Raw genomic sequence first — 18,056 nt, 5'->3', positions numbered from 1 at the left:
ACACTGACCAGGTCACTGCTGCCCGTGTACCCCGGGAACCAATTTAAAATTGCCTACAGCCATGTGTTATTATTTTAGGCATTCGATGCCTGTCTGCGGTCCATTTTTTCAACTACTACTACACTGACCAGGTCACTGCTGCCCGTGTACCCCGGGAACCAATTTAAAATTGCCTACAGCCATGTGTTATTATTTTAGGCATTCGATGCCTGTCTGCGGTCCATTTTTTCAACTACTACTACACTGACCAGGTCACTGCTGCCCGTGTACCCCTGGAACCAATTTAAAATTGCCTACAGCCATGTGTTATTATTTTAGGCCTTCGATGCCTGTCTGCGGTCACTCCTTCCACTAGGCCTCCACTGACCACACCACTGCTGTCCGTGTACCCCTGGAACCAATTTAAAATTGCCTACAGCCAGCCCAATTTTTTTATTTTAGGCCTTCGATGCCTGTCTGCGGTCCATTCTTTCAACTACTACTACACTGACCAGGTCACTGCTGCCCGTGTACCCCTGGAACCAATTTAAAATTGCCTACAGCCATGTGTTATTATTTTAGGCCTTCGATGCCTGTCTGCGGTCACTCCTTCCACTAGGCCTCCACTGACCACACCACTGCTGTCCGTGTACCCCTGGAACCAATTTAAAATTGCCTACAGCCATGTGTTATTATTTTAGGCATTCGATGCCTGTCTGCGGTCCATTTTTTCAACTACTACTACACTGACCAGGTCACTGCTGCCCGTGTACCCCTGGAACCAATTTAAAATTGCCTACAGCCATGTGTTATTATTTTAGGCCTTCGATGCCTGTCTGCGGTCACTCCTTCCACTAGGCCTCCACTGACCACACCACTGCTGTCCGTGTACCCCTGGAACCAATTTAAAATTGCCTACAGCCAGCCCAATTTTTTTATTTTAGGCCTTCGATGCCTGTCTGCGGTCCATTCTTTCAACTACTACTACACTGACCAGGTCACTGCTGCCCGTGTACCCCTGGAACCAATTTAAAATTGCCTACAGCCATGTGTTATTATTTTAGGCATTCGATGCCTGTCTGCGGTCCATTTTTTCAACTACTACTACACTGACCAGGTCACTGCTGCCCGTGTACCCCGGGAACCAATTTAAAATTGCCTACAGCCATGTGTTATTATTTTAGGCATTCGATGCCTGTCTGCGGTCCATTTTTTCAACTACTACTACACTGACCAGGTCACTGCTGCCCGTGTACCCCTGGAACCAATTTAAAATTGCCTACAGCCATGTGTTATTATTTTAGGCCTTCGATGCCTGTCTGCGGTCACTCCTTCCACTAGGCCTCCACTGACCACACCACTGCTGTCCGTGTACCCCTGGAACCAATTTAAAATTGCCTACAGCCATGTGTTATTATTTTAGGCATTCGATGCCTGTCTGCGGTCCATTTTTTCAACTACTACTACACTGACCAGGTCACTGCTGCCCGTGTACCCCTGGAACCAATTTAAAATTGCCTACAGCCATGTGTTATTATTTTAGGCCTTCGATGCCTGTCTGCGGTCACTCCTTCCACTAGGCCTCCACTGACCACACCACTGCTGTCCGTGTACCCCTGGAACCAATTTAAAATTGCCTACAGCCATGTGTTATTATTTTAGGCATTCGATGCCTGTCTGCGGTCCATTTTTTCAACTACTACTACACTGACCAGGTCACTGCTGCCCGTGTACCCCTGGAACCAATTTAAAATTGCCTACAGCCATGTGTTATTATTTTAGGCCTTCGATGCCTGTCTGCGGTCACTCCTTCCACTAGGCCTCCACTGACCACACCACTGCTGTCCGTGTACCCCTGGAACCAATTTAAAATTGCCTACAGCCAGCCCAATTTTTTTATTTTAGGCCTTCGATGCCTGTCTGCGGTCCATTCTTTCAACTACTACTACTACACTGACCAGGTCACTGCTGCCCGTGTACCCCTGGAACCAATTTAAAATTGCCTACAGCCAGCCCAATTTTTTTATTTTAGGCCTTCGATGCCTGTCTGCGGTCCATTCTTTCAACTACTACTACACTGACCAGGTCACTGCTGCCCGTGTACCCCGGGAACCAATTTAAAATTGCCTACAGCCATGTGTTATTATTTTAGGCATTCGATGCCTGTCTGCGGTCCATTTTTTCAACTACTACTACACTGACCAGGTCACTGCTGCCCGTGTACCCCGGGAACCAATTTAAAATTGCCTACAGCCATGTGTTATTATTTTAGGCATTCGATGCCTGTCTGCGGTCCATTTTTTCAACTACTACTACACTGACCAGGTCACTGCTGCCCGTGTACCCCTGGAACCAATTTAAAATTGCCTACAGCCATGTGTTATTATTTTAGGCCTTCGATGCCTGTCTGCGGTCACTCCTTCCACTAGGCCTCCACTGACCACACCACTGCTGTCCGTGTACCCCTGGAACCAATTTAAAATTGCCTACAGCCATGTGTTATTATTTTAGGCCTTCGATGCCTGTCTGCGGTCCATTCTTTCAACTACTACTACACTGACCAGGGCACTGCTGGCCGTGTACCCCTGGAACCAACATCAGAAAATATAAAAATAAGTATTTTGCTTATAAAAAAGAAAATACTGGTGAGATATCAAATGCAGACATTTTAACATTAAAAACAAACACACAACTAAAATCTGGTACAGTACTAAAAATGGCCACCAGCTACAATTACTTTCTCCTGCAAGTAGTTAACTGAAAGTTTTTTTAAATTGAAAACACACATATGGCATCCACCGAGTGTTGTCCTGTCGCGTCTTCTTTATATTATTGCCGAGAAGATGCAAAATAATGAAAATAATAAAATCATTAATTACCAAAATAATAGAGAAAGTCAACACCACATTGCAAATAAACATTCATTCCAAATAAAGAAGCAGGGCGCGTCCGAGGGTGAGTATATACCTAATAAGAATATAATCACCCTCGGACGCGCAATGCTTATTTCCAACAGCCTTCCTTCCTAAGAATCAGCCCTTCCGTCGTGTAGAGAGACGTTGTGTTACACTCCAAGGTGTTCCCCAGGTTGCCTTTCCTGAGCTTCGATCTTCCGGCTCTCGTTTAGTAGTTCTTGGAAACTACTCTGCATTAGGCCTTCAAATTGGGTATGGGGTGTAGAGAGATGGTGTGTTCCACTCCAAGGTGTTCCCCAGGTTGCCTTTCCTGAGCTTCGATCTTCCGGCTCTCGTTTAGTAGTTGTTGGAAACTACGCTGCATTAGGCCTTCAAATTGGGTATGGGGTGTAGCGAGAGGGTGTGTTACACTCCAAGGTGTTCCCCAGGTTGCCTTTCCTGAGCTTCGATCTTCCGGCTCTCGTTTAGTAGTTCTTGGAAACTACACTGCATTAGGCCTTCAAATTGGGTATGGGGTGTAGAGAGAGGGTGTGTTACACTCCAAGGTGTTCCCCAGGTTGCCTTTCCTGAGCTTCGATCTTCCGGCTCTCGTTTAGTAGTTCTTGGAAACTACACTGCATTAGGCCTTCAAATTGGGTATGGGGTGTAGAGAGAGGGTGTGTTACACTCCAAGGTGTTCCCCAGGTTGCCTTTCCTGAGCTTCGATATTCCGGCTCTCGTTTAGTAGTTGTCGGAAACTACGCTGCATTAGGCCTACAAATTGGGTATGGGGCGTAGAGAGAGGGTGTGTTACACTCCAAGGTGTTCCCCAGGTTGCCTTTCCTGAGCTTCGATATTCCGGCTCTCGTTTAGTAGTTGTCGGAAACTACGCTGCATTAGGCCTACAAATTGGGTATGGGGTGTAGAGAGAGGGTGTGTTACACTCCAAGGTGTTCCCCAGGTTGCCTTTCCTGAGCTTCGATCTTCATGCTCTCGTTTAGTAGTTGTCGGAAACTACGCTGCATTAGGCCTACAAATTGGGTATGGGGTGTAGAGAGAGGGTTTGTTACACTCCAAGGTGTTCCCCAGGTTGCCTTTCCTGAGCTTCGATCTTCCGGCTCTCGTTTAGTAGTTCTTGGAAACTACACTGCATTAGGCCTTCAAATTGGGTATGGGGTGTAGAGAGAGGGTGTGTTACACTCCAAGGTGTTCCCCAGGTTGCCTTTCCTGAGCTTCGATATTCCGGCTCTCGTTTAGTAGTTGTCGGAAACTACGCTGCATTAGGCCTACAAATTGGGTATGGGGCGTAGAGAGAGGGTGTGTTACACTCCAAGGTGTTCCCCAGGTTGCCTTTCCTGAGCTTCGATATTCCGGCTCTCGTTTAGTAGTTGTCGGAAACTACGCTGCATTAGGCCTACAAATTGGGTATGGGGTGTAGAGAGAGGGTGTGTTACACTCCAAGGTGTTCCCCAGGTTGCCTTTCCTGAGCTTCGATCTTCCGGCTCTCGTTTAGTAGTTCTTGGAAACTACACTGCATTAGACCTTCAAATTGGGTATGGGGTGTAGAGAGAGGGTGTGTTACACTCTAAGGTGTTCCCCAGGTTTCCTTGCCATTGCTTCGGTCTTCCGACTCTCGTTTAGTAGTTGTAGAAAAGTACACTGCATTAGGCCATACAAAATGGGTATGGGGTGGAGAGAGATGGTGTGTTACACTCCAAGGTGTTCCCCAGGTTGCCTTTCCTGAGCTTCTATCTTCAGGCTCTCATTAAATTGTGGTTAAATGGAACAACTGCATTTGGCGTACTAGTTGGTTTGGGGCCTACTATCGGTGTCTGCCACTCCTTGCTGTTCTCCTCCACTGAACAAAGCTGTGCCGCCTGTTTACTACGGTTGCCAATTTTGAACTGCATTTCGACTACTTACTGATTTGGCCCTACTCTCTGTGTCAGCCTCTCATTCCAGTTGTCCTCCACTGCAATGCCCCCTGGTTATTCCTGTGTTACCAATTTTGAACTGCATTTAGCCCACTTTCTTCTTTGGGCCTATATCTGTGTTTCCACTTCATCGTGCCCATTGCCCAGCCAGTGATAGATGAGTCTGCTGGTACATTGACCCATAACGCAACATTCCCCGTGCACGCTACACAACAACATTGTGACCCTGCTGAAAGTCAGGTTGCTCTTCCCGCATACCATACCACCTTACACGGGGACAAAGAGGAAGGTGCAGATGAAAGTGCAGGTTCCTTCATCAGGTGGGGGGAGGAATACTAGTTGGCGACGTCACTGGCACAGGGCCTCTCATAGTACGCAAAAGTGTTGCTGCCGGTGGGAGGCGCCCCCGCCGTGCAAACACACCGCTGTACTTTGAGGGGCCCTGTGCCAGTGCCAATGCCAACGAGTGGGCCCCCCCTGCTTGCTCAGGTTCACAGCACTTGCAAAGTTGAAATACTTACCTCTCCCTGCTCCACTGCCGTGACGTGGTCCAGATTTCCTGGGCCCACTAATTACTTGAACCAGCCCTACCCCCCACAACTTTAGCCAAATGACCCCCAATTTCAAATGCCTTCCAATTATTATAAGGTAAATTACGCTTGACAAGCTTCATTAAGAAGAATGGATGGTTTTGACATTAAAATGGCCACTCTAGGTGTTTTCCTGGCCCCCACTCACTGCCGACTATGCTGCCCCATTGACTTGCATTGGGTTTCGTGTTTCGGTCGATCCCGACTTTACGTCATAATCGGCCGATTTCACTCGACCCGACTTTGGACATAGTCGGGTTTCGCAAAACCCGGCTCGACTCTAAAAAGGTCAAGGTCGCTCAACTCTAGTCATGACTATGCGAATAGCTATTACTAGGCTTTTTTGGTGGCCTTCTGTGATTAATAATATGAAAGATCTTGTATCCGCTTGTAAAGTTTGCGCATGTCTGTCATGGCTGGCCGGTCGAGGAATTCGTTCCTTTGCCAATTCCGGAAAAATGTGAACTCATCTGTCCATAGATTTCATCATGATTTAGCCTCTGTATGGTGGAAAAACTGCTATTTGGGCAGTGGTTGATCGACTCATTAAACAGGCTCATTTTGTTCGTTTACCAGGGTTACATAGTGTTGAAACACTCTCCAAGTTGTTTACTTGTCATGTTGAGAGGTTGCATGGAATTCCTTTTAACATTGCATTTAATAGGGGATAGCAATTTGTCTCCAAGTTCTGCAGAGCTTTTTGTAAGAAACTGGGGATTGACTTGTCATTTTCCTTTGCTTACCACCCTGAAACCAATGGTTAGACAGAAAGGACAAATCAGTCTATGGAACAAATGTGAAGGTGTTTTGTTGCGGCTCAGCAGGAGGACTGGTCTTCATTTTTACCACTTTCTGAGTTCGCCTTTAACAGTTGAGTCAATCAGTCCACTGGAACCTCACCTTTTTTGTAATTATGGGATTCATTCCCCTCATCCTCTCATCCTCTGACTCCAATACTTTTTCATGCTTCTCTAGACCCTGTACTTCAATGGTTCTGCAATGCTTCAACTTGGATCATAATCTAAAGCACTATATTATGACCTCCAGGAACAATTTTGTTCAGTCTGTCATTTGCACCTAAAAATTGAACTCTCAGATCTCAACAACACACCTTAACATTTGTTCCAAAGATTGGCAATTGAGACCAGAGCTGTGATAATAGAAATGAGACTCCTGAGAGCAGGGCCTAGGTACGGTGGATATAGGACCCTTGAAGGTACAGAAAGTGGTAAATTGGGACTCCAGGATATAGAGTGGGCTTGAAATGGAAGAAAGTGGACTTTAATGAGTAAAACCTGGACAGTAGGAAGAATAAATGAAAAGAATTATTTTATTTGCATAGCATCAACAAATTCCACAGCACTTTACAATTAAGCATGATATTTGACCTCACAAAGTAATACAGTTACAGATAAAAGAAATCCAAACTATTTTATTCATAAACACAGAGATAAGCGCAAATCTTTTTTTGTCCCACTCCTTCATGTTCCTTTGTCAGATTTCTGAAAATTTTTAAACTCATTTAACCATTTTAGTCCCACTGGAGTCCAGAGGCGTAGCTATGGTTTTGGTTCAGGGGGTGAAGCTTCTGAGTGGGCCCCTAAGCAGGTAACCTTGATTACATCTCGGTGATGCATCTTAATAGTGAAGGAAAGCATCAGCTGATGAAAGCGATGTTGCTGAAAATAATCAAAATACCATATGGTCAATGGTAAATACCAGCCCTGCAGAACATATAACAGAACAAAATATAGTAACAGGTGGTGACTTACCGCTGACGTTCTTTCTGATGGAGTTGTTCACTTTTCCGGTCTTTCTCATCTGCCCCAGACAGACACAACTTCTTCCACCCAGGACTCGTCTGCAGAAAAAAGACACATTTCACTTCTCATATTTTCAGTACATCGCCATCTATTCCCAACCTGCACAAACACCCTCATCCTGCTGGTACCCCAATACTTAGCCCTGCTGCCGTATCTGCTGTGTGGTTCTCTGTGCCCTCTAAACTCCAAAGCAACCCTCTAGAATATACACTTCTCAAAAAAATAAAGGGAACACTAAAATCCCACATACTAGATATTATTGAATGAAATATTCCAGTTGTAAATCTTTATTCATTACTAGTGTTGAGCGATACCTTCCGATATTCGGAAATATTGGGATCGGATTATATCGGCCGATATCCAAAAAATATCGGATATCGCCGATACCGATACCGGAAACCAATGCAAGTCAATGGGACACAAATATCGGAATGAAAATAAGCCCTTTCTTTCCTTGTACATCCTGTTCCGGAGGGGAGAAGAGTGTGGGCGGTGAGTGGGCAGAGACTGTGTCTGTGTGGGACCGTAGGGAGTCTGTACGGGCCTCTCGGGGGTCTGTGTGGCCTGCCGGGGATCTGTGCGGCCTGCTGGGGGTCTGTACGGGCCTCTCGGGGGTGTGTGCGGCCTGCCGGGGACTGTGCGGCCTGCCGGGGGTCTATACGGGCCTCTCGGGGGTCTGTGCGGCCTGCTGGGGGTCTGTGCGGCCTGCCAAGGGTTTGTACGGGCCTCTCGGTGGTCTGCACGGCCTGCAGGGGGACTGTGCGGCCTGTCAGGGGTCTGTATGGGCCTCTCGGGGGTCTGTGCGGCCTGCCGGGGGTCTTTGTGTTTGTGTGCAGGCATCGTCCGATGGGACTACAAGTCCCATCGGGCTATGCCTGCTACAATGGCAGTGATTGACACATTGGCCAGTGATGGGACAGTAGTAGTCCCATCCTCCAGCTAATGTGTTGAATGTAAAAAAATAAATAAAAATATTGCATACTACATACAACATATTACATACATACAACATACATACTACATGCATACAACATACATACAACATACATACTACATAAATGCAACATACTACATATATACAACATAGATACAACATACATACAACATACATACTACATACTACATACATACATACATACTACATTCATGCAACATACATACATACTACATACATACTACATACATGCTACATACTACATACATACTACATACATACATACAACATACATACATACTACATTTATTCAACATACATACATACAACATACATACAACATACATACATACAACATTGATACAACATACATACAAGATACATACTACATACAACATACATACTACATACTACATACATACATACTACATTCATACAACATACATACATACAACATGCATACTACATACATACATACAACATACTACATACATACTACATTAATACAACATACATACTACATACATACTACATGCATACTACATGCATACTACATACAATACATTACATACAATACATACATACGGACATACAGTACATATAACATAGAGTACATACTCACCTTCACTTGTCATTTTGATCCCCAAAGCCAGTGTCATCTGTAAAAAAGATTAAAATAACAAACAACAAAAATACTCCCTGATCCGCAGAAATCCACGAGTGTCCCAGGACAATCTCCCGTGGAGAACGGCAGCATCAGCTGATGCGACCGCTCTCTAGGGGCTCCAGGAATACAATGACGGAAGGGAGGTTTCCTTCCGCACTGTATTCCTCCGCCGCTGTAAAAAAAATAGTCCCTAGTCTCACTTTTGGCATTGTGAGAAAGTTTCCCACGCAGCAATTGACATAAAGTGAGACTTTGAACTCTAGTAACCTCTCAGTGATGCACTGCAGGAGCCATTGTCTCCCGTCAGTATGTCACTGAAGGTCCTATAGAGCAGTGACATCACCCGATGTTCTATAGGAAAAAAACGGCGTGGGCTCCTGTGCAATTTTCTGCACCAGAGGGGGAAAGCCGACGGCCGGGGGCCAATATTTGTAGCCTGCTATGAATATCAGCCTGCAGCTGTCTGCATAGTCTTTACTGGCTATTAAAATAGGGGGACCCCCCAAAAAAATGACATGGGGTCCCCTATATTTTATAGCCAGAAAGGCTACGCAGACAGCTGCAGGCTGATATTCATAGCCTACAGAGGGACCATGGATATAGCCCCCCCCCCAACCTACAAATACCAGTCCGCAGCTGCCCCAGAAATGGCGCATCTTTAAGATGCGCCAATTCCGGCACTTAGCCCCTCTCTTCCCACTCCCGTGTAGCGGTGGGATATAGGGTAATAAGGGGTTAATGCCACCTTGCTATTGTAAAGTGACATTAAGCCGGGTTAATAACGGAGAAGCATCAATAAGACGCCTATCCATTATTAATCCAATACTAGTAAAGGGTTAATAAAACACACAGATTAGGAAAAAAGTATTTTAATATACTTCATTTAACCATACTTGCCATACTTCAGCGCCTGCAAAAAACGTAAAATAATAAACCGTATACTACCTGTCTGCCGTAGTCCAATTAATAACGAGTGTCCCACGACGATCTCCCCTATAGAACAGCGACATCGGGTAATGTCACTGCTCTATAGGACCTTCAGTGACACACTAACAGGAGATATTGGCTCCTCCAGTGCATCACTGAGAGGTTACTAGAGTTCAAAGTCTCACTTTATGGCAATTGCTGCGTGGGAACATTTCTCACACAGCAATTCCTAAAGTGTGACTAGGGACTAATTTTTTATATTGGCAGAGGAATACAGTGCTGAAGGATACCTCCCTTCCATCATTGTATTCCTGGAGCCCCTAGAGAGCGGTCGCATCAGCTGATGCTGCCGTTCTCCATGGGAGATCGTCGTGGGACACTCGTGGATTTCTGCGGATCAGGGAGTATATTGGTTGTTTGTTCTTTTTGTTGTTTTGTTTTTTAATCTTTTTTACAGATGACTTTGGCTTCAGGGAACAAAGTGACAAGTAATGGTGAGTTTTTACTCTATGTTATATGTACTGTATGTCTGTATGTATGTAATGTATGAATGTATTGTATGTAGTATGTATGTATGATGTATGTTGTATGTATGTATGTTGTATGTATGTTGTATGTAGTATGTTGTATGTATGTAGTATGTGGTATGTATGTTGTATGTATGTATGTAGTATGTATGTTGCATGCATGTAGTATGTAGTATTTTTTTTTTACATTCAACACATTAGCCGGATGATGGGACTACTACTGTCCCATCATTGGCTAATGTGTCAATCACTGCCATTGTAGCATGCATAGCCCAATGGGACTTGTAGTCCCATCGGACGATGCCTGCACACAAACACAAAGACCCCTGGCAGGCCGCACAGACCCCCGAGAGGCCCGTACAGACCCACGGCAGGCCGCACAGACCCACGAGAGGCCCGTACAGACCCCCGGCAGGCTGCACAGACCCACGGCAGGCTGCACAGACCCCCGGCATTCCGAAAAGATCCCCGAGAGGCCCGTACAGACCCCCGGCAGGCCGCACAGACCCCCGGCAGCCCACACAGACCCCCCCACGGTCAGGCACAGACCTCTGGCAGGCCGTACAGACCCCCAGCAGGCCCGTACAGACCCCCAGCAGGCCCACACAGACCCCCCCACGGTCACGCACAGACCCCGCCCGCACACACAGACACGCAGTCTCTGCCCACGCACCGCCCACACCCCATTATAGTGCATTATTGCACTATAGGAACTTCCGATTCCGGTATCCGATATCTTTAAAAAAAAAAACGGAACTCGGTATCGGAAATCCAATACAGCAAATATCGGCCGATACCTGATATTTGCAGTATCGGAATGCTCATCACTATTCATTACATAATGGAATGTGTTGAGAACAATAAAACCTAAAAATTATCAACGTAAATCACAACTAATATCCCACGGAGGTCTGGAGTTGGAATGATGCTCAAAATCAAAGTGGAAAATGAAGTTGTTACAGGCTTATCCAACTTCAGTGGAAATGCCTCAAGACAAGGAAATGATGCTTAGTAGTGTGTGTGGCCTCCATGTGCCTTTATGACCTCCCTACAATGCCTGGGCATACTCCTGTTGAGGCGGCAGATGGTCTCCTGAGGGATCTCCTTCCAGACCTGGACTAAAGCATCCACCAACTCCTGGACAGTCTGTGATGCAACGTGATGTTGGTGAATGGTACGAGACATGATGTCCCAGATGTGTTCAATCGGATTCAGGTCTGGGGAATGGGCGGGACAGTCCATAGCTTCAATACCTTCATCTTGCAGGAACTGCTGACACACTTCAGCCACATGAGGACTGGCATTGTCCTGCATTAGGAGGAACCCAGGGCCACCAGCATATGGTCTCACAAGGGGTCTGAGGATCTCATCTCGGTACCTAATGGCAGTCAGGCTACCTCTAGCGAGCACATGGAGGGCTGTGCGGCCCTTCAAAGAAATGCCACCCCACACCATTACAGACCCACTGCCAAACTGGTCATGCTCAAGGATGTTGCAGGCAGCAGATCGCTTTCTACGGCGTCTCCAGACTCTGTCACGTCTGTCACATGTACTCAGTGTGAACCTGTTTTCATCTGTGAAGAGCACAGGGTGCCGTTGGCGAATTTGCCAATCCTGGTGTTTTGTGGCAAATGCCAAGTGTCCTGCATGATGTTGGGCTGTGAGCACATCATGCTCACGCCCTGACTGGTGGGCTTGAGCTCGTTTGGTTTGTGGCCCCACTGTGCCACGAACCAGACTACCCTGGAAGGGGCGTGACTATGACAGCTGCCTTGGTTTTCACTGGAGCCTCTGATGGTGAGGTCAGGCTTGTGCAGCAGGCAGCTGCCAAGTGCTACTCCAGGGTGGTGTCTGGCTGTGGCTGTTGATCCCACTTGGAGAACAGGAACACTGGGACAGGTGCGGGCATCAGGCATGACTAGCAGATGAGCACGGATGAAACTCAGACGATTAGGCTGGCACGGCTGAGACACATGGCTGGCAGGCACAGCAGAGACAGGGCTGGCAGGAATGGCAGAGACAAAAGGCTGGCAGGAACAGCAGAGACACAGGGCTGGCAGGAACTACAGAGACACAGGGCTGGCAGGAACGGCAGAGGCACAGGGCTGGCAGGTACGGCAGAGACACAGGGCAGGTTGGTGTGGTGTATGAAGGAACAGGTAGGGACCTGTTCACACAGGAGGTGCAGGTACGGATATGACATATGAAGGCACTGGTTGGGACATGTTCACACAGGAGGTGAAGGTAAGGAAACAAGCAGGCAGGAATGAAGTATGAAGGAACAGGTTGGGACCTGTTCACACAGGAAAAGAACCACAAGGCTGCGGATAAGAGCGGTAGAGCAGCAAAAGATAGCGCAGCAACAGAAGCTAAGCAGAGCGGAACTGCAAGAAATGCGGAGAGGAGCTGCAGCAAGAGATTACTGCAGCAACATGAGCAGAGCAGAGTAGAACGGAGCAGAACCGCAGGAGTGCGGAGCAGAGGTAAAGCTGTAAGAAAGACAAGGGTAGAACCACAAAGTGCTGAGCCAAGAGCAGAGTGAAGACACAGAGTGCAGAGCCAAGAGCAGAGAGGCACAGAGTACAGAGCCAAGAGCAGTGTGAAGGCACAGAGTGCAGAGCCAAGTGCAAAGCAAAGGCACAGAGTGCAGAGTCAAGGGCAAAGCAAGGTCGCAGAGTGCGGAGCCGAGAGTAGAGCAGAGAGGCACTGCAGGGAAAGAAACCACAGACAAGGAGACAGAGATAGGACAAAGTTCAGACAAGGTAATGGAACAAAACAAGGTATAAGAACAAAGACACAGGGACCAGGATATACAGCCTCCTGGAGGGCAGACAAACAAGATACAAGGCAAAGCAAGGAGAACAGCCTTAAGAGAAGGCAAGACACAGAGCAAGGCCTGGCAGCTCAGAAGCAAAACAAAAACTGAGTTAACACATTGCACAGGCCCAGTCCACTGGGTGGAGCTGCACTAAAGCCTGGATGCCTCTTGGTAATTGGCCAGGAACAGATTAGACAGGTGCACCTCATTCCTATAAGAACCAGAGAGTTCAGGCGCCGCCCCCTATGCACACAGCCTGGAAGCATGCAGAGAGCAGAGGCACAGAATATGGAGCCGCAAGAAACAGAAACTACAACATGACCTGGAGCAGTGGGTAAGATAGTGTGAGAGATGAGAGTCCATGCCGAGTTGTTACAGCACAATCCCCATCTGTGAACATCGGACACTCAAACCATCCTCATGGAGTTTGTTTCTTACCATTTGTGTAGACACATGCACATTTGTGGCCTGCTGGTCATTTTGCAGAGCTCTGGCAGTGCTCCTCCTGTTCCTCCTTGCACAAAGGCTGAGGTAGTGGTCCTGCCGGGTTGTTGACCTCCTGCGGCCCCCTCCACATCTCCTGGTGTACTGGCCTGTCTCCTGGTAATGCCTCCAGCCTCTGGACACTACACTTACAGACACAGCAAACCTTCCTGCCACAATTCACATTGATGTGCCATTCTGGATGAGCTGCAGTACCTGAGCCACTTGTGTGTCAAAGCACAACCAACATTCCAAAGTGACCAAAATATCAGCCAGAAAGCATTGGTACTGAGATGTGGTCTGGGGTCCCCATCTGCAAAACCACTCCTTTATTCCTAATAATTTCCATCTGTTATCTATTCCATTTGCACAACAGCATGTGAACTTGATTGTTAAACAATGTTTCTTCCTAAGTGGACAGTTTGATTTCACAGAAGTTTGATTTACTTGGAGTTATATTCTGTTGTGTCCCCTTTATTTTTTGAGCAGTGTAGTGATGCCGGGTGCAAGTGCCCTAGAAAACAGTGCCCACATTTTGTCCCCTAGAAAGTAATATTGCCCTCCGTGCCCCATTGATAGTCACAATAACCTGAGTTCCCCTTTAACAATACGTGCCCACTTAACTTTGAATAATGCCCTGAGTCTCCCCCTGTACAGCTCCCCTATACACAGCATGATGCTCTCTTATGCATAACATGATGCCTCCTCACTGTAATGTACCCTCACACAGTATACTGACCACTTAGCCCCCAAACTGCTTGATGGCCCCAACACTGTGTGATGGCCCCTTCACTGTAAACCTCATACTGTATGGTGGCCCCCTAGATAGCCTCCACATAGTATAATGTGCCAGATAGTCCTCAATAGAGTATAATACACTCCTGATAGGCCTGTATTGTATAATACATTCCCCATAGGCCTCTATAGTATAAAGGCATTCCCCATAGGCCTATGCAGTATATTGCACTCCCCAAAGGCCTGAATAGTATAATGCACTCCTCATAGGCCTGTATAGTATAAAGCACTCCCTATAGGCCTGAATAGTATAATGCACTCCTCAAAGGCCTGTATAGTATAATGCTCTCCTCTTAGGCCTGTGTAGTATAATACACTTCCCATAGGCCTGTATAGTATAATGCACTCCCTATAGGCCTGTATAGTATAATGCACTCCTCAAAGGCCTGTATAGTATAATGCTCTCCTCTTAGGCCTGTATAGTATAATATATACCATCAAAAAATGGAGTTCCATACACAAAATAAAAAATATATAAAGTTTATTGTAGACATACAACTATAATTCCAAAATACTAATTGAAGAAACAAAAAAAGAAAAAAAGGAAAAGGCCCTAGTACAAATCAAATGAAACCTGGGAACAAGCATCACTAGGCAGAATCATGGTATGAGTAATGTGTCATCAATAATCATATGAATAACCAATGCATGCCGCAAACCTCATAACATAGTCCACAAATTAACTCAATCAGCTCCTGAACTAGACTGTCACAGTGTTAAACAGGTCCCCTCAGATTATTATAAAGACCGGTGCCATTACTGAGGAAAATACATATAAAGCCATTCAGCTAGAACGGGAGCTTACCCATAGTGACATAAAAAAGGGATCCCTTTTTTAAAAAGCTTCCACGAAACGCGCGTCAGGGGTGGATCCGGTCCCTGGGCATTGCATCACACTCACTATGGGTAAGCTCCCGTTCTAGCTGAATGGCTTTATATGTATTTTCCTCAGTAATGGCACCGGTCTGTATAATAATCTGAGGGGACCTGTTTAACACTGTGACAGTCTAGTTCAGGAGCTGATTGGGTTAATTTGTGGACTATGTTATGAGGTTTGCGGCATGCATTGGTTATTCATATGATTATTGATGACACATTACTCATACCATGATTCTGCCTAGTGATGCTTGTGCCCAGGTTTCACTTGATTTGTACTAGGGCCTTTTCCTTTTTTTCTTTTTTGTTTCTTCAATTAGTATTTTGGAATTATAGTTGTATGTCTACAATAAACTTTATATATTTTTTATGTTGTGTATGGAACTCCATTTTTTGATGGTATATACAGTGGGGCAAAAAAGTATTTAGTCAGTCAGCAATAGTGCAAGTTCCACCACTTAAAAAGATGAGAGGCGTCTGTAATTTACATCATAGGTAGACCTCAACTATGGGAGACAAACTGAGAAAAAAAAATCCAGAAAATCACATTGTCTGTTTTTTTATCATTTTATTTGCATATTATGGTGGAAAATAAGTATTTGGTCAGAAACAAACAATCAAGATTTCTGGCTCTCACAGACCTGTAACTTCTTCTTTAAGAAGAGTCTCCTCTTTTCTCCACTCATTACCTGTAGTAATGGCACCTGTTTAAACTTGTTATCAGTATAAAAAGACACCTGTGCACACCCTCAAACAGTCTGACTCCAAACTCCACTATGGTGAAGACCAAAGAGAAAGGACACCAGAAACAAAATTGTAGCCCTGCACCAGGCTGGGAAGACTGAATCTGCAATAGCCAACCAGCTTGGAGTGAAGAAATCAACAGTGGGAGCAATAATTAGAAAATGGGAGACATACAAGACCACTGATAATCTCCCTCGATCTGGGGCTCCACGCAAAATCCCACCCCGTGGGGTCAGAATGATCACAAGAACGGTGAGCAAAAATCCCAGAACCACGCGGGGGGACCTAGTGAATGAACTGCAGAGAGCTGGGACCAATGTAACAAGGCCTACCATAAGTAACACACTACGCCACCATGGACTCAGATCCTGCAGTGCCAGACGTGTCCCACTGCTTAAGCCAGCACATGTCCGGGCCCGTCTGAAGTTGGCTAGAGAGCATTTGGATGATCCAGAGGAGTTTTGGGAGAATGTCCTATGGTCTGATGAAACCAAACTGGAACTGTTTGGTAGAAACACAACTTGTCGTGTTTGGAGGAAAAAGAATACTGAGTTGCATCCATCAAACACCATACCTACTGTAAAGCATGGTGGTGGAAACATCATGCTTTGGGGCTGTTTCTCTGCAAAGGGGCCAGGACGACTGATCCGGGTACATGAAAGAATGAATGGGGCCATGTATCGTGAGATTTTGAGTGCAAACCTCCTTCCATCAGCAAGGGCATTGAAGATGAAACGTGGCTGGGTCTTTCAACATGACAATGATCCAAGGCACACCGCCAGGGAAACGAAAGAGTGGCTTCGTAAGAAGCATTTCAAGGTCCTGGAGTGGCCTAGCCAGTCTCCAGATCTCAACCCTATAGAAAACCTTTGGAGGGAGTTGAAAGTCCGTGTTGCCAAGCGAAAAGCCAAAAACATCACTGCTCTAGAGGAGATCTTCATGGAGGAATGGGCCAACATACCAACAACAGTGTGTGGCAAGCTTGTGAAGACTTACAGAAAACGTTTGACCTCTGTCATTGCCAACAAAGGATATATTACAAAGTATTGAAATGAAATTTTGTTTCTGACCAAATACTTATTTTCCACCATAATATGCAAATAAAATGTTAAAAAAACAGACAATGTGATTTTCTGGATTTTTTTTTCTCAGTTTGTCTCCCATAGTTGAGGTCTACCTATGATGTAAATTACAGACGCCTCTCATCTTTATAAGTGGTGGAACTTGCACTATTGCTGACTGACTAAATACTTTTTTGCCCCACTGTATGTGTGTTGGGAGTATACACTCACTTTGCCAGTATTTCATGGGTAGATACTATCAACCACAAGGATATTATGTAGCATATAAAACCCATGTTTTGTCTGTGAGTTTGAGTCTGTATAGTATAATGCACTCTCTATAGGCCTGTATAGTATAATGCACTCCCCATGGGCCTGCATAGTATAATGCACTCCCCATAGGCCTGTATAGTGCAATGCACCCCCATAGGCCTTTAAAGAATAATACACTTGCAACACCCGCTAGGGCCATGGGGTACTCGGAACTGGATCGCACAGCTCTAAAATGGGTGGTCATGGTAGCGGTGACCCAGTCCCGTGGCCCTGGGAGTGCAATAAAAATAAGAAAGGGGAAGTTCATAAGGGATTGTACGTGACACCACCTGTGGTATTCGGCCAAAAATAGCTGACGCTGCATAAGGGGACCGCTGGGGCCGATGGTGATGCAGCTGGGATGATTCTGCTCCCCACAGGTGGAGCAAGGCCCCAGGGCTACCAGTACAGTTTTGTAAGGGACTTGTGTACGTTGGGGTGCAGAACTGAGAGTGCAGGAATAACTAGGGTACTCAAGGGTTGCAGTTTCCTTTACCTTTAATCGCAGGTTGCAGTTGCAGTCTGGGGAACTGGTGACAGGTGATCATGGAATTCCGGGCAGCCTGGAAGCATTTCAGGATCCTCCTAGCCCGGTGGAGTTGGAGGCCTCCCTGCTGCACTGTTCTCTGGGTGCTTGGTGCTTTTAGCTCTCCTCAAGTCCCTCCCTCAGTCTGTCCACTAAGTGAAACACT

The sequence above is a fragment of the Ranitomeya imitator genome, chromosome 3 (assembly GCF_032444005.1).
Source record: "Ranitomeya imitator isolate aRanImi1 chromosome 3, aRanImi1.pri, whole genome shotgun sequence".
In the NCBI taxonomy this organism is placed as follows: domain Eukaryota; kingdom Metazoa; phylum Chordata; class Amphibia; order Anura; family Dendrobatidae; genus Ranitomeya; species Ranitomeya imitator.
This window is presented reverse-complemented; position numbering follows the sequence as displayed.